The sequence below is a fragment of the Chrysemys picta genome, chromosome 3 (assembly GCF_011386835.1).
Source record: "Chrysemys picta bellii isolate R12L10 chromosome 3, ASM1138683v2, whole genome shotgun sequence".
NCBI classification, from domain to species: Eukaryota; Metazoa; Chordata; order Testudines; family Emydidae; genus Chrysemys; species Chrysemys picta.
This window is the reverse complement of record NC_088793.1, coordinates 9,621,849-9,649,766: the sequence shown is the minus strand read 5'-3', so window position 1 is coordinate 9,649,766 and position 27,918 is coordinate 9,621,849. Positions and strand designations below refer to the sequence as shown.

The 27,918-nt window shown below is 44.0% G+C and overlaps 1 protein-coding gene across 13 annotated transcripts in view; it reads right to left on the bottom strand.

The window, feature by feature from the left end:
- The window catches only part of HMBOX1 (homeobox containing 1), a 135,523-nt gene extending 107,647 nt beyond the window's left edge, over positions 1-27,876 (bottom strand). For 11 of the 13 annotated variants that reach the window (XR_010600045.1, XR_010600046.1, XR_010600047.1 and 8 more), the window contains exon 1: positions 27,577-27,876. The gene's annotated coding sequence lies outside the window, so the exon portion shown is untranslated. The remainder of the gene's footprint in view (positions 1-27,576) is intronic. The other 2 variants (XM_065590121.1, XM_008171862.4) reach the window with 2 other exon arrangements.
- Between the last annotated feature and the right edge of the window lie 42 nt (positions 27,877-27,918).

Below are 27,918 nucleotides of genomic sequence, written 5' to 3'. Positions count from 1 at the left end.
CAACTGAGCTGCAGAACCTGCCTTTTATACTTCCTCCACGCCAACTCTGCTTCCAGCGTGGGCACAGGCAGGGCTGACTGGGCTCCGCCCACCAGGGGAGTGTAGTGGTCCCTTGGGCTCACTACAATGGGCTACCAGCCTGAGTCTAACCAGCACAGGGCTTTTAGACTGTAACCCAGGATGGGCCAGCTATCCGAGGTGTAAGACACCCCCACACTTGGGTCAAAGATTTGTGTGTGGATGGGAGCCACATGATAGTCAACACCCAAGTAAGTGCCAAGTTCACTCCACACTGAAGACATTCCCTAACTGGCCATACGTACATGTAATGGTCTTCCATAAGGACCAATCTTGAATTCCTTACTCAGGTAGAATGTCCATTATTTTTGACAACAAAGCCTTTTTGACCAGCACAAACATGTTTCACAGAAAAATTTCCTTTTTGTAAAATTTTTCAAATGTTTATGAAAAATGATTAAAATTTCATTTTTCCAGTTCAGATTTTGGTTTAAAAAAAAAGGCAGTTTTTGAAAACCAAAATTCACTGATCAAAAAAAGTAGAAAGTGTTCATGGGAAATTTAGAAAGATAACCTACTTTAAAAAAAAAAAAGTTTCCCAAGAAAGTTATTTAGTCTTTTTTTTGACCAACTAAACTTCCAAAAGTCTGGATTAAAACTCTTGTGGTAGGGACTGTATTTGCCTCTCTTTTGTTGAGAACTGTGCACAGACTGGGCATTCAGCAAATAGATGTAAGCAGTTTTGGGCAAGCTACCAATTCTGCCCTGGACATTGCAAAACTGGTTGTCCCTATATTGGGAGGAGACAAATGGAACACATAAGTGGTCTGGCAAAAAGAGCTCCAAGAAGGAGCAGATGTCAATATAAATTGTTTCAAATTAACTAATGTTTTAATTAGAATGAAGGCTAAGACAAGACAGTAAACAGTATTTTACATTGCATCTAGTGCTACATCAGGACATTAAGAGTAACAGTCAGCATGAATTACTGAAGGTCTTTATGAACCTTAAGCTTCCAAAAACCTACCCAGCAATCATCCAGACAAGCAGAACTAGTCGATGAATAACCTGAACTTTGGCCAAATAGGCAGGCACGCATTTGAGAAAGCAGTTTTAAAACAAATAAAGGGCCAGTGACATTTCATTCATATGTGGTGTTAAATATAGAGCTGATTATACTGTAAAGTCCTACAGTTTGTACTCATTAGGAGTGAGCCCTGTTTGACAACATGGGACACCCCACCGGTTTTGAAGATGGCTGTCCTGCTGGCATGCACAGGGCCAGTGGAGTTTAGCAGAGCATGTTAATTATACAACAGCAAAAGCGTACTTGGGACTCTAAAGAGCAGAGACTACTATAAACTTGTCTACACAACAGTTGCAAGGATTAAACTAAACCAGTTAAACGATTCAGTTCAAATCTGTGCAGCCTTCTGTGAACATTCTGAAATCACTTTAAGAGCACCTTACCTTGACTTAGCTTAAGATAACTCCTTATTGATTTAATCAAACGTGTCTCCCCCTAGGAAGGTATAGCCTTGATTGCGATCAAAGTACAAAGTACTATCTCCCAGTGTTCCTAGACACTGCAAGGATCATATCCATTCCCAAAGAAATATGCTATTCAGTGCAGTTTCTTTCTGCTTGTATCAGTTTCTTCTCCTCCTCTCTGTCCCCCCACTACACATCCCACGGTCTTCTTGCCTCTCCCCTTCTGTTTGGTTATTGGTGGAGGGAGGAAAAGGGATTTTCTCATCCCCCATCAACTGAAAAACTTTTAGTTAAGAATTTGATATGGGATCAAAGTCAACAGAAGGACATATTTAAACATATATATATAGTATATATATACACACACTAATATGTTAATCACTTTCCATCTCCAAAGCACTTTGCAAACACCGCTAAGAGGCAGGCAAAATATCTTATAGATGGGGGAGCCTGATGCAGAGAGAGTCAGCTAATTTACAAACTACTCTGGGTGGGGAGAGAGCTGTCTAGGCCTAAAGATCATCTACATTGGGGTTCTCAACCTTTTTCTTTCTGAGGCCCCCCCAAACATTCTATAAAAACTCCATGGCCCACCAGTGCCACAATAACTGGTTTTCTGCATATAAAAGCCAGGGCCGGAGTTAAGGGGTAGCAAGTAGGGCAATTGCCCAGTGCCCCATGACACGGGGGGCACCGTGAAGCTAAGTTGCCCAGGCTTCTGCTTCAGCCCTAGGTAGTGGGACTCAGGGTCCCACGCTTCAGCCGCATGCAGTGGGACTTTGGCTTTCTGCCCTGGTCCCCGCCAAGTCTAACACTGGTCCTGCTCGCCGCCCCCCAGGGAGCCCCGGTCTCCTGGTTGAGAACCACTAATATACACCAGTGTCAGTGTATTAATAAAAGTGTCTTGTCCAAGGTTATATAGAGTGCCATGGTCGGAGATGGATTAGATTCCAGGGCTTTCTAATTCCTGGACCTGTGATCTGACCATACCTCCCTAACTCTTGTGTAAATACTTACACAGTTTTCACAGCAGTGAGTTTAACTAGTTTTGCCATCTACACAATGTGTACAGGGCCGGCTTTAGGCTGATTCCCCCGAATCGGGCCCCGCGCCCTAAAGAAGAGTGCCTAACTTAGGCGCCTTTTTAATTTTTACTCACCTGGCGGCGGTCCAGGTCTTCAGCGGCACTTGGGCGGCGGGTCCTTCACTCACTCCGGGTCTTCGGCGGCAAGTCCTTCAGTGCCGTGGAAGACCCGGAGCAAGTGAAGGACCCACCGCCGAAGACCAGGACCGCCGCCGGGTATTCGAATCAGGCCCCGCACTTCCTAAAGCCGGCCCTGAATGTGTATGAAGTCCATTGCATTTACAGTCACGCTTGCTTTGCTTAGCTTAGGATGGAAACTCCTGCACATGAGTTGGTAAATACAGCTAAAGATACATTTAAACAAAGTAATAGATAAGCAATCATGCAATATAAAAGGCCATCATTCCACTGAGTGAAAAAGCATGAGAGTATCCTCAGGTAATGTAATTATTATAGAGAGTCACAAAAATAGTCTTAGCTTGTGTCCTGACACAAACACAAAGAGCACAGCCTTATGGAGTTCACAATTTCCCCTGGTGAAACAACTTTACAAGAGGGGAATAAACAGAAAACACACTAATGTGCAGAAACTAATGGTTTTAGTTTCAAGTGATTGGAACCTATCCTTAAACCAGGCTGATTAATCTTTTCTAAGGGTTTGTCTTCACTACCGGGGTAAGTCTACCTAAGTTATGCTATTCCAGCTACGTGAATAACATAGCTGGAGTTGACGTAGCTGAGGTCGATTTACCCACAGTGTCTTCACGGCGCTGAGTCGATGGGAGACACTCTCCGATCTACTTCCCTTACTCTTCTCGGAGAGCTCGAGTACCAGGGTCAACCGGAGAGTGCTCTGCCATCGATTGAGTGGGTCTTCACTAGGCCCGCTAAATTGATCCCTGCTGCATCGATTGCAGCAGCGTCAATCTCCTTGTAGTGGAGACCAATCCTAACATCTAGCAGATTTTGGGAATATGTCTTTTTTTTTTTCTTTGTGACAGAACGTAACAACAAACCTCAGCATTGTTGGAATGCTCAGCGCTCTATGATAATGAAGTTCCTACCTGAAGGAACTTATGATCCAAGGGCCAAATTATACCCTTACTTGTATGCACAACTCCTGCCAATTGCAAAGGGAACTGCTCACATATCTGAGGGCAGGAATTGGCCCTTAGTTGGAGAGAGAATACAGTTCAGAAGTGGAATACACAGGATGAACAAGAATTGGCAAGTACAACCTGAATCTGCTGCAGATACCTCAATATTGAAACCCCAACCATGCAAAAATCATGAGATTGGCAGGGCTACCTCCCTCCCCCTTGTGTTGGAACAGTTAGGGTTCATATTTTCAAGCTATTCTATGCAACGAGGGCTAGAAACTTTTTTCAAATGAAAGTTGAGATTCTCCTGAGACTCCAACAGTTGGAGTTTTGAGATCACAAATATCACGTGACTCATGACAAAAATCAAAAGTACCTTTACTTTTTTGTTACTGTTTAAGTTTCTTTGGGGAAGGCCAGGGGCTGGGGCCATAATCAAAAAGACTTTATGGAAGAAATTTATCTCTAGGAGAGATTTGACTAGAGGGGGTTTTAGGGGGGGGGTTGTGATGAGGGGCCCCATTCAGGGATCAGGGATGTATTGTTCTAGGCACTGAACAAAACAACTGTCCCTTCTCTGGAGAGCTTACAGTCAAAAGCCCTGATCATGGGACTACTCATGGCGGTAAAGTTAAGCATGTGTGTAAGTGTTTGTAGGATTCAGGCCTAAGGTGGCCAATCCTTCGATATACAAGAAGTGGGAAATCCAGTATATGGGGAAACACAGAACAACATACAAAGACCAGAATGAAATATAGTTAAGAGAGCTCATAGGATTACAACAAGGAAACAGGTAAGTACTGGACCTCAGGAGCGCTGCTACTTCTCATAAAACTTAGTTCAGAGATAAGGAAAGGCTATAGCAGGCCACGCCATTAAAATCAATTTATAAGAACAAGAGCCTGATTTTGCAGGATCTTGGTTCCATCTATACAAAGCAAGAGCCGACCTCTAGTTCCTCAAACAAGAATTCACACACAAGAACATGGAAGCCACAATTTTGTATCCTGCAAAGCTCAATATACATGGTAAAAAATATTTGGGCCTGTTTTTATCATAAGTTATCCAGCAAGCTACTGGTACTACAATGATAGGAAAGAAATCCTTAGACAGAGACATCAGCAATGAACTTGCAGACATGCTATTAGGGATACAGGAAGAGTGGAAAGGACCTACTGGGTCGAGACCAGTCCCCTCTTATCACAGGCAATCCACCCATATAATCCTGTTAATAAATTTATTACACTCAATCTTAAAATCTGATAGGACTAGTGCAGGCAAGAAGTCTATCAGGAAATTGTTCCAGAGCCTCACTCCTCTGATGATTAGAAACCTGATTTCCAGCCTAAGTTTATTCATGGCCAGTTTATATCCATTTGTGCCAACACTGTTACATGGGTAACCACAACTGTACACAGTATTCCAGTATTACCCGTGCTTTCAACAATGGTGTTGATGCTTCCCGCTCTACTTGAAATACCTCACCAGATACATTGTAAGAATTCATGTTGTGAAGAAATGCTGTTTCTGATGGTCACTCGTTAAAATGGTGGCATATACATCTCCTTGTTAAAGTTAGTGGTTTTCCCCATGCAAGTCTATTAGTCATTTAACTTCTCTAGCATCCCTCACCAAAATGCGGGAGGGGGGGAATGGACCATTAGAACTATTTTGGGAGATTCTCTCCTGCTAGAATAGACATTGCTATGTTTAGACACTACTGTTCTCTCTTGTTTATAACCCTCAAAAGGAGGATGTCAATCTTTTTTCTACTGAAACTGTTAAACCAAAAGTTAAAAAAAACGACTCTCTCTTCCAAGCTCTAAAACAGACACACAAAAACTACCACTTACAGTGCAAAGGGACAATGAAACCCAAGACTTACAAAAAGGGCAGGAAGCAAGAGAACATCTGGAGGAAAACATGAACCCCGGCGTTTCCAGTTGTACAGGAGTCCAGCTGCACAACTTACAGAAGCTTTATTGGAAGAGGTGTGTCCTAATCCCAATATGTGAGTGCCTTATTTACAAGGACCTGCTCATGTATTTATACAGAAACATCCTACATAAAACAAAGGTTTAGTAATATTGCCATTTGGAAGGGGTGGGAAAGCTCTCCCCAAAATCAAAGACTATCCAGAGGATAACTAGATAGAGAAACCTTGAATTTCAGTGTTCAGAACCTTATGAGATTTCCATTACTTATAAAGCACCCTTCTGGGGTGGAAAATAATCCCCAAATACAGATATTCATTGGGAGGGAGATAGCTGGAAAGCAGCAATGCTGACAGAAGCCCAAGGGTGTCAGTGGACAGAAAACTAGATAGCAGCTTGCAGCATGACATGATGATCAAAAAGAGGGTGAAAAGCCCACATGATTTGGGGCTGCACATGCAGTGCCATTGTTTCACATAACAGGGAGGCAACTGCCCAATACTATGGTGCTAGTGAGAATGCACCAGAAAGACATCAACAAGTTGCACAGAAAAGGTGGGTGAGGTAATATCTTTTATTGGCCCAACATCTGTTGATGAGAGAAACAAGCTTTTGAGCTTACACAGAGTTCTTCTTCAAGTCTGGGAAATGTACTCAGAATGTCACGGCTAACCTATTATTGAAGCTGACTGTGGCTTTCAGGAAGTTGATGCTAGTGTGGGAGTTTTCTAGAGAGAGTTTACTGGTTGAATTTGTGATGGAAATCTATGAGGGAGTTTAGGTTGATTGTCCAGAGGATGAAAATATCATTGATGTATCTCAGGGATAGCATTGGTTTCGTGAATTTGGCTACAACAACACTGCATACAACAAATTGAATGAAATTTAGAGAAAAGATACGAAAGGTTATTAGGCAGCTGAAGATTCATTTAGGGCCCAATTCTGCCTTCCTTTACAGGCATGCAACTCCCATTATTGTCAGTGGGAGTTGCACTGCTAAATGAGAGCAGAATTGGTCCCTAAATACAGAGAGCTTGGCTAAACAATGACTCAGGAAGCATCTGATAGCCATCTGCAAGTATTTGAAAGATATAAATACACTAAGGAAGGAGAGGAATTATCCATTCAGCCCTGCTGTGACTGGTGCTAGTTAGTGGCACAAAAAACAAGGCTGAAACAAGGGTTGAAATAAGGACGTCAAAAGAAATAATGATAGTGATTTTTTTGTGAGGCGGACATTTGTTCACTAGAACAGGACTGAGATATTCATTTGCCCTGTAGCAGCAACAACATTCATGCCTTGCCTATTATCAAAATTACACCCATTTAAAGGTGTGATTGTAAACCAATTTAGCTGAAGAGGTACAAAACACAGTGAAGACACAATTCAATTTAAAACAGGCTTGTATCCATATACTTAATTCGGTAAGGAATCCTTTGGGTAAGGAATCAGATTTTCAAGTGGTCTAAAGTTAAACTATTTCAATTCTGCATACAGGAATGACCTCTGTGACTATAGGCCAAGGCCCATCTTGGAGCAGTGACTACAGCATGGTCTATACTACAAAGTTAGGTCCACGAAAGTTGTCTTGCGTCAACCTAGCTGTGCATGTGTGTAGTCAGCGCGGACTCACCCCTGCGGCGCCTCCTGCTGGTCGTCTCGGGAATTAGTTCACCAGCATCCGGAGCGCCCTCTGCAGGCCAGGTGTCCTGCCTGTCTTTGACCCCAGTGCCCTTGGCTTAGGTGCTGCCCCCCTGGCAGTACCCCACTCTCCCTCTGGGTCTCCCCACCCAGGGGAACCCCCATCCCTTATCCCAATGTCGCCTCAGTCGTGGCTTCTGCCAGTCACCATCTCGCCCCCGCGCCCTGGGGCAGGCTGCCGTCTATCAGCCGATCATCACTGGCAACAAGGGGTTTGGACTGGCTGCCTTTACCCACCCTCCGGTTGCCCCTGTGCAACCCCAATACCTATTTGGGCCTAGGACCAGGCCCTGCAGCCTGGAGAGTTGCTGGCCTAGGGCTTCCTAGCCCCCAAGGCCTTTCCCCAGCCCTGCCTCACTCTAGGTCTCCGGTGAGCTCCCTGCAGCCAGGCCTGTCTCTCTCTCCTGTCAGAGGGAGACTCCTGTGCTCTGGCTGCCCTGGCCTTCTTATGAGGCTAAGTGGCTCAGTTTGGGGTGTGGCCCCAGCTGCAGCTACTTCCCCTATCAGCGGGGGCTTTGCTCCTTACCACAGCCCCAGCCCTCTGCAGGGCTTTTCCAACCCCTTCAGGCCTGGAGCGGGTGTTCACCCCACTACAATGTGTCTACACTTAAGTTTGTCTCCCACGAATGTAAATGCCCCGTTATGGTGACACAGTAACTCCACCTCCTCAAGCAGCATTGAGCCATGGTCAATGTACTGAAGTCAACACAGCATGAATGTAGACACTGTTACCTATGTCAACCCTAACAGTCCTCCAGCAGCTGTTCCACACTGCCCAACACTGACCACTCTGATCACAATTGTGAACTCCATTACTCCAGGGTCACAGAGACTGGTAGCATCCCCCAATCCCACTCCCTTAAAACTCCATGTATTTTCCTGATTGTACAGCTCAGCAAACATACCTAGCAGCTCTCCACAGTTGTGTGCAACAGCCAAGCTCATCATGCTGGCTACATGCTCCAGACGCGTTCTGGCCTGGAGTAGATGGGAGATATTGGATTTCCTGGGCCTGTGGGGAGAAGGGGGTGTGCAGGCTCCGCTAGGGACCAGCCTCAGAAATCTGGATCTCTCTGAGCAGGTTGCACGGGGGGTTGCAGGAGAAGGGGCATAACAGGGATCAACAGCAGTTCCACAGTAAAAGTGAAGGAACTGCAGCAGGTGTACCAGAAGGCCAGGGGGGGCCAACAATCAATCCAGTGCCAAGCTGCAGACCTGATTTTACAAAGAGCTGCATGCCATACTTGGCAGAGACTCCACCATCACCCCCACACACCACTGTAAATACCTCTGAGAAACCTAAGACACAGACCCATGGTGTGAACAGTGAGGAAAAGGAGGAGCTGAAGGAGGAAGAGGAGGAGGATGGGGGACATGCAACTGGGGGGATCCAGCATGCTGCAAACCAGGACCTGTTTAAGACACCACCGCAGTCCAGTCAGTTCCAGCAGTCGAGCACAGGTGAGCCTGATGCAGGGGAAGGAACCTTGGGTAAGTAATTGTATTTCCCATTACAATGATGTACTGACTTAACAGGACATAGCTACTGACTTTATTAATTTGCCTGTACCAGAAAAGGTAGCAGTACAACAAAGAGAAGTAGCATTGTCATCTGATTTTCATTCCCCTCTAGAGTTAGGAAGGGAGGCCATGCAGAGCAGTTGGTTTATGTACACAGGGATGTTCCTTGAATCCTCCTGAGAGATCTCTATGAAACTTTCATGTAGGTACTCTGCAGTCTTCTCCTGAAGGTTTCTAGGGATGGCAGCCTTATTTCTTCCTCCGTAGTAGGACGCTTTCTCTTTCTCATGCCACTTTAGTGATAACATGGGTAGGCACCATTGCAGTAAACAGGTTAGCAGCATACAGGCCTGGGCAGCTTCAGGACACTACCAGCTGCCGTGCTCTCAGTGCCTGTGTTACCTCAGGAGTGAGATATCAGCTAAAAATCACCACCACCACCAGTGGGAAATGGTGCCAGCATTCAGTGCCACTGCCCTGTACTCAGTTTCAAGCAACTGAGTAATTCCCTCACTCCAAGTGGGCCATTCTCACCAGGGCCAGTGCTGTGAGTGGCGCTGTGCACAAACACTCTGAAACAGAAGTGACAATAAGCATGTCTTGTTTAAAACTTCGGGAATGCAGGGGAAAGGAGTTCTGAACCTTAACTTCCTCTTTCTGTTGTGACTCTCCTGACAATGGTACCTCTGTATTTTATCGGTAGCTGCTATCATTGCAGCTTTGAAGGGTTCCCCCTCCACACCCACGGAATGCCTGAGCCAGATACGGAGGAGAAAGAGGAGAACTTGGGATGACATGTTCAAGGAGATCCTGCAAGCCAGTGCTGCATCAGATTGTGAATAAGAGGGGCTTTATGGGTGAATACTGCGAACTATAGGGAGAAGTGAACAGGAAAATGGGCCAGGAGTCCCAGCAGGAAAAGGAGAGGGAGATACACCAGGACATAACAGGGCTTCTTCGGCAGCAAACACTGATGCTGCAGACTCTTATGGACATACAAGTTCAACAATCACAGGCTCACCTCCATTTGCAGTCCATGGAGAGCTCCATGTTAGCACCTCCATACAGACACACCCATAACATTCCACGTGGCATCAGGGGACACATCCCTGCCCCTACTACTCCACCCCAGGGGACATTAAGGACAACCCCAGCTTCACATACAGCAACCGTGGCTCTCAGAGGTCAGTGTACGAGTAACCAAAATGGACATGAACGTTCTTTCCCCTTGTTAAGTTCTGTTCCATTAATTTATTATGTTTTTGATGTGTTTACTTTTAAGCTGCACAGATTTTTTTTTTTTACATTGCTTTGTTACTGAACAAAATTACATTTTTTGGAAAATAATTAATCTGTATTAGTTCCCAACAGAATGCATAGCGGTACTGAAACCACACACTTACTTGTTACTGTACAGCGTGACACGACTCATAGGATCAGTCACAAACAGTATTCTAAACAGAAATGTACAGCAAGCACCACAGACTTAATAAGTGCATTGAAAGTGTTATATTCATAGACATACACCAAGCACCATACAATTCCTAGCAGGCCCCCAAACTGCCGAGCCAGGGAGAGCACCATCCACCTCAACACATTACTGTGGGTCACTATTAAAGTACTCTTTCAAGGCCTCCCTTTGCCATATAGCTCCATGGTGAGCTCTTCCAATAGCCCTTGTGTTTGGCTGTTCAAACTCAGCAGACAGCCGCTCTATCTTCACTCAAGTGGCAACTTCTCCCCCTTTGCCTCACAGATATTACGCAGAGAATAGCCGGCAGCTGTAACCATTGGGATATTTTTCTCAAAGAGATCCATTCTTGTGAGTAAACAATGACAATGCTGTCATTCACCACCTGCTGAGCAGTAGCTAAATGTTTCCTTGGTGCTGTTGAGGTGTCCAATGTACAGCTTCATAAGTCAGGGGAGCAAGGGTGGATCCCCCAGCATCACTGCTGGCATTTCAACATCATCATTGGTAAACCGCAGGTTGGGAAAGAAAGTCCTTGCTAGCAGCTTTCTGAACAGTCCTGCAAGATCCACTAGTGCTTACATAATCTACTCCTGGGGGAATTCTGCACCCTGCGGGGGGCGCAGAATTCATACCCTCCGCAGATTTCTTGGTTCCCCCGCAGAACATCCAGCAGCAAAGAGATCACCTTGGGGGGCGGGGGGGAAGGAAGGCTGGGTGTGCGAGCATGTGTCCACGGAGAAACGTTAAAGGGGTGGAGCTGGGCGCCTGCCTGCGTGCAAATGAGTGAGAGAAACTCACTCTGTCTCTTTCGTCGCTGTTGCTGCACCCTGGCCTTGGAGACGTAGGGCTGTGTGAAGCAGGCTCTGTCTCTGAGGCAGAGCAGAAATTACTCCTGGGGGAATTCTGTGCCACTGCGCATGCGCAGAATTTACGTCCCCCACAGATTTCTTAGCCCCCTGCAGAAAAATTACTTTCTGATGGGGAAGCAAAGGGAATCCACAAGAACAGTCATGCAACCCTCCCCAGCAGTATGTTTCTGGTGCCCAGGACAGCCAGCAGAGAGGTAAAGCACTGTGGGGGCAGGACTGGGGATGACCCGGCTGGTGGCTCTTACCCTGCGCGGGACTCAGCTGTTAGTTCCAGCTGGGCTGGGGAGGACGGGACTTCCTCTTTCCCTGCACAGCATCTGGGGCTGCATGGGGAGGGATCCCTGTACAGGGAGATGCACCCCCATCTGCCCAACTCCCATGCATCCAGACCCCCTCAGACCCAGGCCCTGCCACCGAGCCTCACCCCCCCACCGGTCTCAGAATCCCCCCGATAAACCCCCTCCCCCTGCACTTGGACCACCCCAATGAGCCACCCGCAACTGGATCCCCACACCAATGAGCCCCAACCAGCTGTACCTGGATCCTCACCCCACTGAACCCCATTCCCCCAGCATCTGGACACCCCACTGAGCCTCCCACACTGAGACCCCCATGATGAGCTCTATACCCCCCCATACTCAGACCCCCCCCCTCAAGCCCCAACCACCTTCACCTGGACTCCCTTGCAGAGTCCCATTACCGTTGCACCCAGAACCCCTGCAACAAGCCCCTGTGCATCCAGATCCCCACCCCCTTGCAACTGGATCCCCCACTGAACTGCCTGCACCCGGATTGCCCCACCCAGAACCCTGTCAACATTCACCTGGATCCCCCCCCCACACTAAGCCCCTCCACACATGGATCCTGCCTTGTTGAGCTTGTCTGCCCACACCTGGTGCACCTGGCATGGAGGGGCAGGGCCCTGGGGTAGTTTTGTGGCAGGCCCGGTCCTTGCGCTATGTCAGCATTGGGTGCAGCCTCACTGCTGAGGTCACCTCGGGGGGGGGGAGGGGGAGGGAGCTGCACAGTGATCTCCTACCTCTGTGCAACCAGTGGCCTGTGCTCCCCACTGCCATGCTGAAGCCTCCACATTTATTTAACAAATACAATTTGCAGAATTTTAAAATATTGTGTGCAGAATTTTTAATTTTTTTTGGCACAGAATGCCCTCAGGAGTAAGAAATGTAACAACTAAACAGGCAGACTGCTAATGTTCCCATTGTTAGTTAATTGTTCCCATTCTTAGTCAATTAAGGCTCCTTTACCTTGCCAGAGTGGTTAAGGAGCCTTATTGTAAATGACAGTAACGGAATCCTCAGCTAGGAAGGTCTCTGTGCTTTCTCGCTTTTTTTCCCTGTGCCAGAGAGGCACAATGGGGTTAGATTACAGCTCAGGATCTATTTTACTTACCCATTTAAAAAAAAACGCAGGACAATGATTAGCAAAACTGCACGACTTTCTTGTGTGAAAGTCTGAGCAATTTAAAGCAACATTCTACTTTACAGAACACCAAACATCAAAACAAAAGTAATGTAATTTAAATGAAAATCCAGGATTATAACTGGAATGCAGGGTCTTGGTTACCGAGTGTTTGTAACTTAACTTTCATGTGTTTAGGAAATGCTGAATAGTGATTGTGATTTTTTTCTCTGTATGGTAGTTTAAATAAATTACCAAAATAAGTGAAACTGGTGTGATTATATTGCATTATTTTGACAAATAAAATATGCAGATTTTTTCAGAAATTGGCAATTTTGGGCACAGATTTTTGGATTTTTTGGGCGCAGAATTCCCCCAGGAGTAACAATCATAGAAAAGTAGCCCTTTCTGTCAATATACTCGGGGGCAAGGCGGGCCGGTGCCATAATAAGGGTGCCGTCTGTTGCTCCACTGCAGTTTGGGAACTCTACTGTTGCAAATCCATTCATTGTGTCTACATAGGTCAGCTACACTGGTATAAGCTAACGTGTTAATTTAAACCGACAGTCATATTGATATAACTTCCCCATGTGGACACACTTATTGCGGAATAATAATGTCCATATAGGGCGTTACACCAGCACTGGTGTATCTGAAAAAAAAACTTTCCCATCCAAACAAGACCTTATGGGTTGTGAACAAGATCACAAATTATGCTTTTATTAGTTTTATTAGTCCACAGTGGGCTTTGTTTTTAAACACACTGCCGAGAGCACAGTCAGGCATGGGGGAGGATTGATGGAATGGAGCTCAGCGTTAGAAGGTTATCAGAAAAGTGTGTTTTAAGTTAGATTTATAAAGAGGACATTAAGGTAGTGCAGCGTACAGGATTTGGGTCTGGAATCCATGCACTGAGGCTGGCATGAGAGAAGGGGCATGGTCGCTTGTTGGAAAAGAGGGCCAAGAGAGCATCAAGTTGCACCAAGCAGGTAGAGTATTTTATTTTACCGTTATTATTTATTCTTTGTATTGCAGTTACACCTAGGAGTCTTAGTCGTGGAACAAGACCTCATTTACAAGTGCCCAAGAGAGCGTAGTGGCACGTAAAACCCACTGCAGGAGAGTTTCATAGGCTTGTGCAGGAAATATGTTTAAAACTGACACCTCCAGCCCCTTCCCTCTCTCCTCCACATAAAATCATATTTGCAGCTAAACTGTGGTACTGGCCATCAGTTACAACCAAACTAAGGCACTGATCCTCCAGTCCTTACTCAGGTACAATTCTCACTGAAGAAAGACTGGAGGATCAGGCTCTTTATTAATTAGGTACAGAATAACATTTACTATGCTGGTGACTAGCAGGCCAGGTTAGGGAATTTTTGAGAGCGGTGGGGCAGTTTTCAGGGAGAGGAAAATTATTTTCCAGCACCCTCTTTGAAATTAGTAATTTGCTGAACACAAGATACCCAACTTCTTGTTTAGAAAGCCTGTAACAGCACAAGAAGAAGGGAGACACAAAGGAAAACCTCTTTACTCTATTACTGCTTTAAAAAAAACCAAGTTTAGTAAATTGTTTTGTCAAATAATTGGAGGAAGGGCCAAGGCCTCATGTGAAAGGTGGATTTTAGAAGTCACTCAGATGCAAAAAGAATTAAATAAATTCAATGAAAGGACCTAGAACTCTGTAAGCTACAGGTCACAATAAATAAATAAATAAATAAATAACCTTCTTCATTATGGTCCCAGTCCATCTCCTGTTAAAACAATGGAAAGAACTTCCATTGGCTTTAATGTTAGCAATATCTTGTTCTAAGTGCTTGGTCCTCAGAGGTCTTGAACTTTAATGGGAGTTGCAGGTATTCAGCTCTTCTTGGGATAAGCTCTTGAATACCAAAACTGACTTGAAACATGCAAGAGTCTTCATCTCATGATGCTTCATTTCTTTTGAACACCATACATTGGTACTTGCTGATGCTAGGTAAGTTTTGTAAAGAACATAACTTTTCCATGGTTAATTAATTAATGTGTATTTTTTGTCTTGGAGGTGGTGAAATATCTTATTTTGCATTTTAGGACTAGATTAGCACCTAGCAAGCAATCAACTGAGTTAGGGGCACAGAAAATAGTGAATGATGCATTTATTTCCTAAAGGATAATTAATTTTTTACTTCATGATTTGTGTCAAGCTGCATTTGGATGGAAATTGGAATTCAGGTAAAAATGAACAAAAATGGCATTTTAAAATGACTTTTTAATAGTTAAATAAAATACCTTAAATGTGCTGGGTACCTAAGGAAAAAAAAGTTTATCAAAATATCGTTTGCATTTAAAATTCACTGATTTATTAAACAAAGAAAGTATTATCTCTAGTCAGTGAATTGAAGTGATTGATATGGTGACCAGAAACATTCAAGGTTTTAAAACTAGTAGATCTCACACCTCATTTTTATTCATAGATTCGAAAAGGAAAAAAACAAAACAAGTTTTTGTGTTTTTTCAATTCTCAATGGGTTCCTCAACTTTGAATGAACTAGTCATTGAACCGAGCTAGCTGAATAAACTCAAATTAAGGAAACGTTCTCTCTGCACCTGCAGAAGAGGCTAACGCTGTCAAAAGTTGGTTTAGCACTTCATCAAACCTGGTTCCAGCTGCTTAGCTGCCAGTAACTTCCACCAGTTCAGTGGTTTGACTTTCCTTAAAACTAACAGCAAATAGATACTGCTTGAATGTTTGTTTAATTTAAATAATGTTAAATAGGTTATGGTAAATTGACGCTTTAACATTGGTTGTCAATTTCCAAATAGGCATCTTTTTAAAAAGAAAAATGTATTTAATTTGAATTTTTAAAATCTGCAGGGTTTTTTATATCATTGATTTTATCCATCCTGAGTTCTGCTATGTACCACAGTAGGAGCAGACCCTGTAATTGTAAGGAGTGGATGGAGCTGGTTCCCTTATGGGTTTTCTTATTGGCTAGCTCAACCAACTGGCCATTTTTAATCTCTTTATCAAAGATGATACAAGTGCACTCACTTGCTATTTAATAGGTGTTTTCGGCAAATTGGATGGCCACAGTCTTCTGGCAAGTTGCCAGCGTGGCCCTCGGTATCGCAGAGCTTGGGTGCTTCCGGCCTTAGTGGGACAAGTACAGAGATTTGAATGCCTTCTTGGACCAGCACTAAGGGTATGTCTACAATACAATACAGGGGCATAGCTTACAGCCCTGAAGTTGTGCTGCTTTAGCACTGCAGTGTAGCCACTTGCTACAATGATGGAAGGGGGTGTGCCGTTGCTGTAGTTAATCCACACCCTTGAGAAGTGGTAGCTAAGTCGATGGGGTTGCCAACCCGCCAGGATTTTCCTACAGTCTCCAGCAATACATCCAACAAAATTGGCAACCCTAAGAAAGAAACGTTCCAAGGACCTAGTGGTGTCTATACTGGGGCTTAGGTGGGCTTAACTATGTCTCTCTGGGGTGTTGATTTTTCACACTCCTGAGTGACGTGACTAGTTCAACCTAAGTTTTAGGTGTAGACCAGGCCTTAGCCTTCATTTGCAAAGACAAATACTAATTAATCAAGGCAGTTTCTTTGGATTGAAAACTCTGTGGGGCAGGGACTCTCTTACTATGTTCTGTTCAGCACCTAGCACAACGGGTCCTGACCGTGGTCAGAGCCTCTAGGCATTATTGGAATACAAACAACAAATATTAGGAATTGCATCTGCAATTTATAATCAAAATATAAACCAAGCATGCGAATACTTGAACCCCAAAAGGGACTGGATCCTGCTTCACAACTCTCCCCAAGGCTCATGCATTACCTAAACAGCTGTTTTAGCAGGTGGGATCTCTTTCCTTAGCACTGCAATACTACAGGAAAAAGCCACATTTAATGTAATCAAGCTCTACATTACAGCCACATGGAAACAGTTTCAGTCAATAAACAATCCCTGCAAGAAGACAGCAGAGCAGCAGAAAAATCAGATACCAATTTAGCCAGGATACTGAAGAGTCACTGGCGGAGCTCAAAGGCTTTTGTTATAAACGTATTTACATCCTGTGAAACAGCACCTAGTTTTGAGTCTCCACTGCCCCTTTTACTCTTCCATAGCTCAGTGAGCCCAAACTGTGGCAGTGAACTCAGCTCTGCGCCTTCTTCTATGTTATTCTCTCCCATACTTGGAACAGCCTCCCACATTCTGTGCATCAAATGCTGTCCCTTTATTACCTTTAAATCTCTCCTCAAAAACCACTTCTACAAAGTGTTTCAGTCTTGATTGCTGCATCTAGTCCCCTCCCAGAAGAACCACTGTCCCATGCACTGTATCTTAGATTCATAGATTCATAGATTATTAGGGTTGGAAGGGACCTCAGGAGATCATCTAGTCCAACCCCCTGCTCAAAGCAGGATCAATCCCCAACTAAATCCCCAAATGGCCCCCTCAAGGATTGAACTCACAACCCTGGGTTTAGCAGGCCAACGCTCAAACCACTGAGGTATCTGCTGAAGTTACATTGTTAGATCTTTGGAGCAAGGACATTGGCTTTATACACATTCGATAAATCACTTCAAACATCTACCTGTTGGTGTTTTAATAAAAAAGAAAAACTGCCTTCCAACAATGGCATCAAAGCCAAGCTCTAGACTGGACTCCAGTTCTCATACATGAGTGTGCACCGTGGAATGTCTCCAGGGGATAACAGGCTCCATCACTCCTGCAGTGTTTCACTCGAGTCAATTCCTACAGTGGGTGTAGGGTCTAGCAGGAGGAGACGTGGGTGTACTCACCTGGTCACAGCCATCACCAGGAAGGATTCAGAACCAATAATTGGTTTGGGGTGGGAAAGGGAAGATGCATGGCAAACATACTTTCACTGCAAAATCTGACTCCTCGTATTTGCTGGTGGTAAGAGGTGTATTACTAGGAATAAAACAGAATTTACTTGAGTGTGACCAAGGAGTGACACCAACATTTATCAGAATTATATCCATGAAATGAACTGAAAGATAATTCATGGTCCTCCTCAAAAGCAACTACTTGTAAAGATTAGACCGCATTACACCACAGAATTGGAGACCAATCTGGCAGGAGACATATAACAAACAGAAAGCTTTTTGGACACTTGGAGACTGGGCCATTCCTCTTACTAAGAGGAATACATGACTCAAAGCATGAGCAGCTATAAGAGTTATAAATGCAGATGAGTTTTTATTGGCAGAGGGAACCAGGGTTACTGTGAACTCCAGAAGCAGAACAAAGAAACTTATCTATTTTTTATCTTGCCTTCGTAATTTTGATTGGAAGTTCAGCTGGAATTTTTATAAGACCCTTAAAAAACCTGAAGAATTGGTTGATCCTTTTAACATAAGGAAGACCGCTATTCTAGTGCAAAAGAGGAAGTGGTGATTGCCGTTATAGCCAAAAAATAGGAAACACTGCATTATTGAAGCAGACATTTGTTGGACAGGACATAAAACCAATGTCCTGGTATCTTTTTCATTAAAGATACCCTTGTACTTTGTGGTAGTAGGCGAGGATGAGGAGTGATCTTTGCGCAGGAACTCAAGGCAATTCCGCCTGTACAACCCTCATAATGCAGGGCATACGTCACCTATTAACTGCCTGACTTTAGGAATAAACTTCCTTTATGGGCAGGTTACTACGTAGTTGTCCACTGTGCAGCTTCTTGCAGCTTCTTCTGAAACATATGGTAGTGATCAGCGTCAGAGACGGGACACCGGACTAGACAGGCCATTGGTCTGATCTCATATGGCCACTCTTATTCCAGCTTTACAGATGAGGAAGCTAAAGAGTTGGGAGTAAGCTCATGTTGTTCCTGGGTCTCAGTCTGGTGTTCTGACCACTAGGCACACTGCCTTTCTAATAAGCATAATAAATCACTCTGCTAAAAGTATACAGTGAATATGGTGAATTACTACTAATTGCAAAGTCTGGGGGCACCACAGCCCCATGCAGCACAGGGGTTAAAGACTGCTGATCGATTGAGAAATTTGTTGTTCTGATTTCCTCACCTGTGGCATAAGAATCAAATTAGCTTAAGTAACTGGTTCTTGTCTTATGTAAATAAAGTTATGTCATTTATCTCACCAGCCTCGAGATATTTCAATTTTGTTTATAACCATGATATTAACATGCACTTCTAACACACCATTCATCCATGGGTCTCAAAGCACTTTACAAACCCGAAGCCTCCCAAAAGCCCTGACACAGAGAGGTTAAGTGACTTGCCCCAGATCACAAAGCAAGTCTGTATCACAGCCAAGAATTAGAATTGTGTCCTTACCACTAGGTACAACTTTCTTCCTCAATATCTGACTATTGTTTACATGTTAGAGCTACTGCATGCTGTGAACGCCACTACCCCAATTATAAAACTCTGCCAATGTAGCCAGAAAGAGATTGCTAGCAAAAGGTAGAAGCTGTGATCAGAGAAGCTACCGCTCAGACGTACTATCCTGTAAAGAACTGAATAAATATTCATAGCAGGGACAGCACTGACAGTTCAAGAATGAGCTAAGTGCCTTCTGCTTGGATTACTATCACAGTACTACTGGCAAAGCAAGGAGCAGACTCAGTGCTTGCTTCAGAGCTCAAAACAACTGGGCAGCTCAAAATGCAGAAAGTGGCCATGTGCTACGCTTCCTAGTTTACAGAATGTAGGCTCTTCAAAACAACAAAATCAGTTGTTCAGCGGGATTATTTTTAAATCCCCAGAACAGGACTTCTACTGTTCTGTTTCAAGAGTAATCGTTTTATTTGAGGACACAAAAAAGAATTCACTGAAGTTATTACTCGCATTTCTTTTAAAAAAGAAAAAACAAGGCAGTTTTGCTATTGAATGAACAGTAAATGAACTTTAACCAATTCGAGGGATTCGGAGCAAGGGAGATTCATCCGCTGCACAGTCATGGCCAAGCATAATGGATTTATCTTGTGTACTTGGGTTTTAATTGCATGCACTTCTTCAGCCAGTTGGCAGTTTCAGTGTCACCTCAACAGCACTGGATAGGTTTCATATACATTTCGTGTCTCAGCTACAAGAGGAGACGGATGTTATTCCTGGCCACTTCCATGCATGAGGAAATATTAAATAAATAAAACAGCCTCTGTAGACAGTAGAGGGCAACGTTAGGATATTTTTGATTAGGTCTGACAACAATATTCCATCCACAAGAGGGCAGTACCTCAGAGGAAGGATTCCCCAACAGAATACACACATGCTCGTAGGTAGGTGTGTGGTCAACCATACAACAAACTCAGTGAGAGTGAGATGAATCTAAATCATATCCGATGAACGGCTAAGCCTATTAATAAGTTATTGTCTAGTAATGGCAACAAACCCAGCATAAATCAAGAAAGTAAACATACATACAAAAATCTTATAAGAGAAACATTTAGGTAACTGACCTTCCATCCATTTTTACTGCATGGACATGGGAAAGATGAATCAGAACACACTTATTCAAAAGCACTGCACTAAAACAGTTCAGGGTTTTAAGGGCTCTCCACTTTAAGTTTACCTTTACTGTGCAGCCTTGATTAAAAACTAGGGATTGGGGAAAACATCCCAAAAATGTATTTGAGCAAAATAATCATTGGCTTGTAATTCTGAAAAAACACTAATTGTTCAAGCTTAGAATATTTGCATTATACAAAAATAATGGAATAAGATGCTGAAATAAAATGCATGGCAACACAAACAAGCACATTCTTGGAGTAGATTTAGAACATAGCACAGGTAAAAAGTCCTACTGAAGTCAGTAGGAAGAGGGAGATACAGGAAGAGGGAACTGGGCCTTAAGTGGTCATCTGAGAAGTTACACATATGGTGGTTTTGGCATAATAAGAAAAGGAGAATTTTGACAGACCTGAAAAAGAATGAATTAAAGAGGATTAATGAGGTTGAGAAATGTCAAGCCACTGAAGTCAACAGGAGCAGGAGGTGCTCAGCATCGTAAAGGACCAGACCATAAACTCCTTACAGATTTAAAAATAAACATTGACAGACCAAAGATGCAAATTAAGCATGGGACACGTCTAAGAGGCCTCGTATTTCCAATTGCCAGTGACAGTGTGTGAACTTGGGCAAGTCCCTTAGCCTTTGAGCCTCAGTTTCTCTGTCTGCAAAGTGCACCTCTGTAAAGTACTTTAAGATCTACAGATAAAAGTGCAAAGAATTATTTTATCATGGAGTGGATAATAAGAAGGCCAGTGTCTCAGCAGTAATGAATCAAATATGAAATGTAAGAGCCATACAGTACCAATGCTGCCTACAAGCTATCGCCATAAATTGATCATTCTGATTAGGTTAGGCTTCATGATGCAATAATACCTATAAGAAGCAGTTTCACAACTGTGAAATGAGCACTTTGCTCAGCAGCATATTATGAAGTATGTCTGCATTAACTATGGGATTTTGGTCAACTTGGGATTGAAATTTGTGTTTCAAATGACACGATAAACAAAAAGTATTTCAGCACATCCTCATTTTAAGGCTAGGTATGTTAAAGGCTTCTCAACAATCATTTCTGGCCACAAACTAACCCTGTGTACATTCCCTTATTGAAAAACCAAAAAAGGCTAGATTCAAGAGAGAACAGATTTTCAACCTAGTATATCTCCTTAGCAACATTTTTTTTTTTAGCAGTCACAACATAAAAATAAATGTGTCTTTCACAGTTACAAGATGAAATTTTCAGTTGGCCAGATACTAGGGAACTGATTTTCCACTTTTTGTTGTTGTTGTCATAGACGATACGACTGCCTCAACCTGAGAACATTTTATGTGCTAACCTGCAACAAAGACCACAATTTGCAACTTTTCTCCAAAAGAGTCTCACTATGTTTAATTTAAATTAAAGGGTCACTTGCTAGAGACTGTTTCCGGTTAGTTAAAGGTCAGAGAAGTTCTGTTTGGATGAAGTTTTCCAATCTACTATTTTCAAGACCCAACTGAAAAATAAAAGTAACTGCCACCTTCGGGTTAAAAAGTTTGAAAGAAAGAAAAGAATCTGTAGGCAGTATTTTAAAATTTGGTAGCCAGCCAAGTAACTCAGAGAGCAAGAATCAGTCTGGTGATTAAAGCACTGGAGTGAGACTCTGGAGATCACAGTTCATTTCCCAGTTCTGTCATTGACTCCATGTCTGATCTTGGGCCAGTCACTCTCTTTAGGCCTCACAATTCACTGTCTGTAAAATGGGAACAACATTTCCTTTTTTACACCCCATCTATCTTGTCTGCTTGGATCGAAAACCTGCAAGCACTTATACACGCACTTAACTTTAAGCATTTGACTAGGCTACCTGCATTCATAAAGTTAAACATGTTTACAGAATCTAGGCCTTCTAAGCTCTTAAGAGCAGGGGTCATCTCGTAATATGTGCATATGCAGCACCTAGCAATACAGGATCTGATCTCAGCTCGGATTTCTAGGTGCTACTGGAATACAATAGTAAGAATAAGAAGTTACATATAATAGGGAGCTGGAAAATGTAATGGATTACCAAACAACTTTAGAGAAGTGATTTAAAAAATAAACAATTTTAAAATAACCCCTCCTCGTCACCTTGTAAAACTCCATCCACAATCATAAGTGTCTCATTAAAAAAAAAAAAAAAAAAAACAGATCCAAGGCATCTGCTATATTTTAAGTGTTAATAAATCACTAATATTCTTTAGCATTATTGGTAACATACAAGATTAAAGCAAAAGATCATATTGTCAGCACAGGCCTAAGTAAGGGCCCAGTCTTGAAGAGCTGCAAAGTGGACTCCTGTACATGACTGAAGCCCCAATAAATCAATGTAAAGTGAAACTGACTTCATTGATTTTAAAGCATCCAAAAAATGTAGAATAAACAAACTGTATTAAGAAGAACAGGAGGACTTGTGGCACCTTAGAGACTAACAAATTTATTAGAGCATAAGCTTTCGTGGACTATAGCCCACTTCTTCGGATGCATATAGAATGGAACATATATTGAGGAGATATATATACACACATACAGAGAGTATAAACAGGTGGGAGTTGTCTTACCACCTCTGAGAGGCCAATTAATTAAGAGAAAAAAACTTTTGAAGTGATAATCAAGCTAGCCCAGCATAGACAGACAGTTAGATAACAAGTGTGAGAATACTTACAAGGGGAGATAGATTTCAATGTTTGTAATGGCCCAACCATTCCCAGTCCTTATTCAAACCGGAGTTGATTGTGTCTAGTTTGCATATCAATTCTAGCTCAGCAGTTTCTCGTTGGAGTCTGTTTTTGAAGTTTTTCTGTTGTAATATAGCCACCCGCAGGTCTGTCACTGAATGACCAGACAGGTTAAAGTGTTCTCCCACTGGTTTTTGAGTATTTTGATTCCTGATGTCAGATTTGTGTCCATTAATTCTTTTGCGTAGAGACTGTCCGGTTTGGCCAATGTACATGGCAGAGGGGCATTGCTGGCACATGATGGCATATATCACATTGGTAGATGTGCAGGTGAACGAGCCCCTGATGGTATGGCTGATGTGATTAGGTCCTATGATGATGTCACTGGAATAGATATGTGGACAGAGTTGACATCGGGGTTTGTTACAAGGATAGGTTCCTGGGTTAGTGGTTTTGTTCAGTGATGTGTGGTTGCTGGTGAGTATTTGCTTTAGGTTGGGGGGTTGTCTGTAAGCGAGGACAGGTCTGTCTCCCAAGATCTGTGAGAGTAAAGGATCATCTTTCAGGATAGGGTGTAGATCTCTGATGATGCGCTGGAGAGGTTTTAGTTGGGGGCTGAAGGTGACAGCTAGTGGTGTTCTGTTATTTTCTTTGTTGGGCCTGTCTTGTAGGAGGTGACTTCTGGGTACTCGTCTGGCTCTGTCAATCTGTTTTTTCACTTCAGCAGGTGGGTATTGTAGTTTTAAGAATGCTTGATAGAGATCTTGTAGGTGCTTGTCTCTATTGATAATAAGGGTAAAGGCCTATGTTCCTTTGTAATAGGGTTTTTAAGTGGACAGCATCCCTTAAAATGGTTGACCTCAAATCCTAAACTTCGCAGAAGGTGAAGAATATGCTCATAATAGGTCCTGATCCTGTAATCAGAACCCCGCTGGGCTCAACATAGACACAAGAGCCTGTGTGCATCAATACCATTGCAGGCATGACAAGTTGCTTGGTTTAAATCCAAACCCACTGCCATCCCACACAAGCTACTATTATCTGCCTGTTTGTTGGTGGAGGTGTCATCAGAAATACCGGTTTATGAAAGAGAGGTAATGTTATAAGTTAAACTGATTCCCATATCTTTGAAAATTCCATTCATTTTTGCCTGTCTGGAGTCCTTCCCTCGATCCCAGAATCGCGCACTGAAGGCCCAAACTACAAAAAACTCCCATGGACTTCAATGGAAGCAGATCGGCCTCAACAGTTCAGAATGGAACAAGTACATTTTACTATAGACCTTTGCATTTATTGAATGTAAAGAAAAACAAAGCCACAATATTTCCCTAGTTCCTGATCTGAAGGCAGAGAATCTCCAAGTTCCCCCATAAATTTATGAATGTGCCACTTCTTATGACGACAAAATAATACTTCATAAAACACCAACGGCACTTTCAAAACACTGGCCAGACATTTATTCACAACACCCCTCTTTAGGAGGCTAGTAAGCATTCCTATTTTACAGATAGGGAAACTGAGACAGAGATAAGCTGGTTGGGGCAGGCACTGGCTACTCACGCTCTGTGCAGTGCGGAGTTCAATGAGATCTCATTCTTGGTTGGCCTCTAGCCCCAAAATATAATAGATAGTACAGCGATAGATGTTTTAGAAAGGCCCAACAGATGAAAATGACTTGCCCATAACTGCACAAGAAGTAAATGGCAGAGATAAGAAGGCCTGGTCTAGACAAGATTTTTTGAAATCCTCCCACCGTTCTTCTGGCAACTGTGCTACTATAAAACGGCTGGTGGCCTGCACTCCACAATTGTGTCGACCGGCTCTGAACAGAGTTAGATGACACAGTGGTAAAAATGCTGATGCCTGTTCTGTGCCAGAAGAATACTAGGAATAGACACAGCAGGTTAAAACAAATTCCTTGTTCCCTGTCCCATGCTCAGCCCACTAATAAATTCTGTCAACCCTACAAAAAGGCCGTGCCTGTCACACAGAGTTAAAGATGAAGAATCTTTGCATAAGAGAAAATGGACAGTGTTCCCACAGGCAAGAACATCAATTTACAGATAGATCCAGTAGAATCCTGCCATCTCAGAAATTCCAGCACTCCTAGAACATAGAGAGATGGCAAATAAATTTTCACAACCAAAGAGACAAAGTCTGTCTGAACCTGAAGAAGCTCCAGCCGTGTGTATGTAATGTGCTGCCTGTCCCCCAACCCTTTCCTTAGGGATTTAGCTCAGAAACAGATAACCCAGCAAAGAGGGGGTGTCAAAAACCACAAAGAAATGAAGTTTACTGCCTGCTGTTGCAGAATTGTGTCCTAGCATCATCTTAAAACAATGGAAGAAAAAAAAAACATGTTAGCAAGATGAATTCACATACACCCACTCCCCACTACTCCAGACATTCCTATTGGCATGGCATAGTAGTAAACAAATATAGATGCAGTTCCTACTAATGAGGCAAGGAACAGCGAGGCCAAAGAAAATGCAATCATCTCAGAGGGGAAAAAAAACTGCACAGGACTCCTCCTCTCCCATCCATGGAGGAAATCAGATGCCAGCTGCACCATCCCAGGAAGGAAGCAGAGAGAGGCTCCTGCACCTGATGAGCCCTGCAGAAATGAGCTAGTGATATCATGGTATCCAGACAGGCAGTCCAGGGTTTTGCATGCTGAGTTGACTGCCTAGCACAAGCCATTTATAAAACACAACTTTTTGTGTAGCATCATTCATGCAAATTGCATCCCCTTCCATCAGTTCAGTCTCCTCTATCTATCCCCTCTGATTTCTGAGTCAGGGGCACACAGCCAGTACCTAGCAGACTTGCTCTTCCCAAATCAGCGTCCTAGCCATTAAATTTAAAACCCACCATTTTCAGTCCATATGCATTTAGCACTTGAAGCCACTGCCTCTGTGCTCCCAATGTCACTTGAACTCCAGAATAAACCGAGTACACAGGACTTCACAGACAGGGAAGTGGCAACGCTCATCACACTTCCTCTTTCCCTCCCACCCCAAAAGGCATCCTTTCCTTCCCCTATTTGCAGGGGGTGGAGGAAATAAGACATATGATCAAAAGATTTTTCAAAGCTAATGCAAAAATTGTTTCCGAAGAGAGCACCCTGCAGACGCATTCAGAGGCACTTTTAACCACCCCTTCCCATACACCAAAACCCACCACCCAAAACTGAGGAGCAAGAGCTCAGCTCAGTCCATCTTGCTGTATATATATTTACACCTCAAAGAAAACCATCCTGCCTATTTTTTTCAACTCCACAGCAAGCAAAAACTAAACACAGAATGTACAAGCCTAGCAGAATTCCCGACCGCCTTCTCCAGCCTCACTCTTTTTTAGGCAGTTTTGGGGCCACACACTGGCATTCAAAGGAATCTCCCAGGTACACATATAAAAGCAATTTTAACACCCTCCCTCCACCTCAAAACCTGAGCCTCTTCTTAAAAGTAAAAACAAAATAAACACTGCACCCATGCTCTTCTCCCATACATTCAAAGAGCCACCTTTCTATGTTTCCCCCCTGCCCTCCAGGGTTAAACACATCAGCTACAACATCCTCTTAGGGTTCTCACCTGTCTCTTCCTCATCATGCATGCTCTCTCCTCTGTATCAAGCAGATTTGTTTTGGTAGCAAGCTCTCACTAGTGTCTTGGACATACAACCATAAATGCACTGTACCATCCCCCCTACACCCACCCACACCAACCTACCAACACAGAATCTCTCCTCTTAACAAGGACCCTCCCTCTCCCAAGTGATTTCACAGGCACTTTATTTGCTCCAAAGGTATCTTCCCTATCCTCCTCCCCATAGGCAAGTATAAAATTCCCTGGCGAGAAACAACCTCCTCCTCTTCTTTCACCATAATTCATACCACACACATTCTGTGTCTCAAGAACATAATCTAGGTTTTACTAGTGCGCCCATCACCATAGTATCCCAACACTGGACAAGGCGCCTCCCTTCTCTAATCCCCCTCTACCCAGCCTTACGTTCAACTCCCTTGCAAAACTACCACCGCCTGCAGAATACCCCAACACACCCCAGCCCACTGGCAGCAGAAGCTGTCCCCGTCCTCCCCTCCCCTGTTTCAGGCAGTGCAAGTGGCCACACAAACCTCAGACACCCCAAACCCACCAGCACAGAGTCTAACCTGGTGCAAGCCCCCTCCTTAGACACACCATTGCTCTCACACAGTTTTGTGCTTCAAGCATACAAGGATCCACCATCCCTCCCCATCCCAGCATCAAACTCCTCAGCAAAACCCAACCCAGCCTAAGGGGATTCCTTCCCCTCATCGCCCATCTACTCTCCCCCACCCAAAAAACAAACAAAAAAAAATTAACGTCACTCGCAGCTTGTATTTCAAGGAAAGCAAGAAGCCCACCCCTGCCCTTAACAAAACCACAGTGTTAAACTCCCCTCAGCAAAAAAACAACGCTGTCTAGGGGACACCTCCCTGCCCCCACTTCAAGGATACAAGGAGCCACCCAGATCCCTTGTATTAAACTCTCCCAGCAAAATCCAGCACAGGCTAACGGGACCTCCCCCTCCACTTCCCCCAAACCCAGCACTGGGCAAGGGGACTCCCCCACCCCCAAATCCACCTCACACAACCTGTGCTCCAGGGGCTCACGGAAGCTCCCCCGACCCCAGGGTTAAACTCCCCCAGCCAGACCCAGCACAAGCTCAGGGGACCCGCCCCCCGTCCCTCCTGCCCCCCACGCCCCCGAAAGCAGCACGATCCCCCACGCCCAGAAACACTCACCTCTGGATCCTGGTCACTTCTCCACCTCACCATGTAACAGCACCAGTGGGGGGATCCCCAGTCCCAGTGTGAGGGGGAGAAGAATGGGGGTGCAGAGGGAGGGGAGCAATGGGGGGTGAAAATCCCTCAGCTTCCAATCCCCCCTCCCCGACCCCCCCAAGAGAAATTCCCCCCTCCCCCCTGCTCTTTTTTTTTTTAGCTCAATCACACCAGCCTGACTGTCTTTGTCTGTCGGGCAAGCGCCATGTTGATATCAACATCCAAGCTCCCACCTGCCGCCGCTGTGAGACCCTGGGACTTGTAGTTCCCCCCTCCCCTGGGTGAAGGGGAGAGCCGAGGCCC